Raw genomic sequence first — 2,852 nt, 5'->3', positions numbered from 1 at the left:
TTTCATCCACTGTGACTCTGTGTGTGTGTGTGTGTGTGTGTGTGTGTGTGTGTGTGTGTGTGTGTGTGTGTGTGTGTGTGTGTGTGTGTGTGTGTCCGTCCCATGTGTGCCAGAGGTTAAAGGCCTCGTATAGCAGCCGAACCGTGTTCCGCTCCTGCTCGGTTCCCTCCGTGATGTTTTATTCATCGTTTACTGGTGTAAAAGTGACGCTATTATTTCACCTCTGCACGTGTTAATTAGTAACTTCAGCGACACCTCACACAGTAATTAGTCATTAATGTTATTTTATTTTTTTTAAAGTTAAAAAGTTACAACTCGGGCTGAAGTGACGTGGTGATGCATAAAGAGACGTTTTCCTCTTTTATTAAAGCAGGATTTATTCTGACACACACACACACACACACACACACACACACACACACACCTTAAAGTTTTGTTGTGAATTATTCTAAATGTGTGTCTATAAACCTGCAGCGTTTTGCAAGGATCCAAAAGAAGTAAAATAACTAATGATGAATAAAACAAACTGAATAATAATTAACTCACAATATTTACGGACAAGTTGAGTTATTTTATGATATATGTGATTTTACTGACTTATCTACACTTTGTGCAATATTTAAAATACTTCAGATTCAACTAATATTAGAGGAAATATTATTAATATTAAATGAAATATATTTTACCTGAACACACACCACAGAGACATGAAGCTGAACTCAGTCACACGTGAACTTTAGAGGTAAATATGCGTGTTGTTAAAAACTATAATAATTAATAATATGGATTATTGCAGAAATATATTTCAGCTCATTTTAATTCTCATAATCCTAATAAAACTAATAAATATATTGCTGGTATTAAATATTTTCATTAGACTAATACTGATGATAATAATAATAATAATAATACTAATAAAGTATAGTTAATTTAATCAATTGAATTGACTAAAGGGACAATAATTTTGGTGTAAAATAAAAGTCTCCAATCAGTTTAATAATCGATCAGTGTTTTTATTTTATCATATTTCTTTTGTATTTACTTCATAATGTTTTACAACGAGTTTAAATCACTGTGCAGCCTGCGTGTGTGTGTGTGTGTGTGTGAGAGAGTGTGTGTGAGCAGAGGAGTGTGTGAGCGTGCGTGCGTGTATTCACTCACTGTTTACGGCGTGTCTGTAGCGCTGCTGGCCGCTGAGGAGGCTCTGTCCATTGATCAGGAGTATTGAATCCAGGGCTGGGCTTGGGTTCGGCTCCCGGACACGCTGGTACTGAGCTGAGTCTGGACTCGGAGTCGGACCGAAGATCCACACACACAGGGAAAAAGTTTTCAGTTAGTGGCCCGTGGCGACGAGGTGTGTGTGCGTGGGCAGGGGTGAGGGGGGGGGGGGTGGGGGAAGGAGTGAGGGAGGGGGGCGACGATAGCGCGTAAAGCAGCGGAGTGAATGTCGGACACTGGAGGTGGACGGAGGATGCGCGGCTGTGTGGAAGTGTAGAGGCGGAGAGAGAGTTTGACAGCACCGGCAGCGGTCTGTCCTGCAGCCCGTGGACCCGTGTGTCAGACCGGAGCGCGTGCACACACACGCACACACACACTTGGTATTTTCACGCAATCTGGACTTTTCCTCTCGTCCTCCTTTTGCGTCTTTGTCCGTGTCTTCAGGCCAGAACTCTTCCCTCCTCTGAACTCATCGCTTCATCCTCAGGAAACGGAGAGAACAGCGCAAAGAAAAAAACCCCAACAACAACCGAGAAAAACGCTCCAACACAAATACACACACACTCTCTCTCTCTCTCTCCCTCTCACACACATACACATACACACACACACACACACACGCACAGCCCGGGAGAAACAAACACAACACACAGCTGACCGAAACGCAAACACCGGTTTGTCTGAGTCTGAGGAACAGCGGGGTTGAAACGGCGCAGAGGACCGGGTTCTAATCACACTGTGTCACTTTCAATCTTTCCTGTGCCAACGGGCGCACTGACTGATAGAGGGAGGAGAGAGGGAGGAGAGACAAAGAGAGGGAGGGAGGGAGGGAGGGAGCAGAGGGGGCGTCAAAAAACTAATCTGACCCATGAATACATTTTGTGGGACGGATCTCTTTTATAAAGACAAATAAAATGATACAGGAAAGTTTTTTTTATGCACGAATTAAAGCATTTGGAGCGACAGTAAACACACAGAGGGGTTCACGGCCCGTGGGATTAAACAGTTCTCAGATGCGTAAAAACACTTTTTTTTTTTTTTTTTTTTTTTGTGGCTTTTTTCTGTTTCCCTGCAACATAAACAGTTGCGTAATAATATTTTAAAAATCATATCTCAGCGGGCTCTTCTTCTCTGGGCCATAATGTGTAGCTAGACTTTGACATGAAAGAGAAGAGACACATGATTGGAATATTATATAACTTATCTCTGCAGCTCCCCTCTCTCACTCTCTCATCCCTCTCTCATACACGTTAATAAGTAGCCTAATAATAAGTCAGGGATGAGCTCTCTCTCTCTCTCTCTCTCTCTCTCTCTCTCTCTCTCTCTCTCTCTCTCTCTCTCTCTCGCGTCAGTGTTGTGGTCTCTCTGTTAATGATAAACCTGTGACTTGACAGACAGATGTCACTGCGTGGTGTCTATTAGATAAGGAAGCCACCGAGGGTCAAATCACACTGACATACGGAATGTTTTCTGACTGGGAAAAAAAAAACAAAAAACCTCCTCAGTTGTGTGGAGTCAGGTGTCAGTTGTTTTTACACTATGACTATGAAGTGAGCAGAGACTCTTCAGGAGATCTATAAATAAACTGAAGGTCAAAACTGTTGATTTATCTCAATAGAAATGAGACAAACAGT

The 2,852-nt window shown here is 42.5% G+C and overlaps 1 protein-coding gene across 3 annotated transcripts in view; it reads right to left on the bottom strand.

The window, feature by feature from the left end:
• satb2 (SATB homeobox 2) overlaps positions 1-1,979 on the bottom strand; it is a 48,788-nt gene extending 46,809 nt beyond the window's left edge. For all 3 annotated transcript variants that reach the window (XM_056389067.1, XM_056389069.1, XM_056389071.1), the window contains exon 1: positions 1,162-1,979. The gene's annotated coding sequence lies outside the window, so the exon portion shown is untranslated. The remainder of the gene's footprint in view (positions 1-1,161) is intronic.
• Between the last annotated feature and the right edge of the window lie 873 nt (positions 1,980-2,852).

The sequence above is a fragment of the Seriola aureovittata genome, chromosome 11 (genome assembly GCF_021018895.1).
Source record: "Seriola aureovittata isolate HTS-2021-v1 ecotype China chromosome 11, ASM2101889v1, whole genome shotgun sequence".
NCBI classification, from domain to species: domain Eukaryota; kingdom Metazoa; phylum Chordata; class Actinopteri; order Carangiformes; family Carangidae; genus Seriola; species Seriola aureovittata.
The sequence above is the reverse complement of the archived record's forward strand: the minus strand, read 5'-3'. Positions and strand labels throughout refer to the sequence as shown.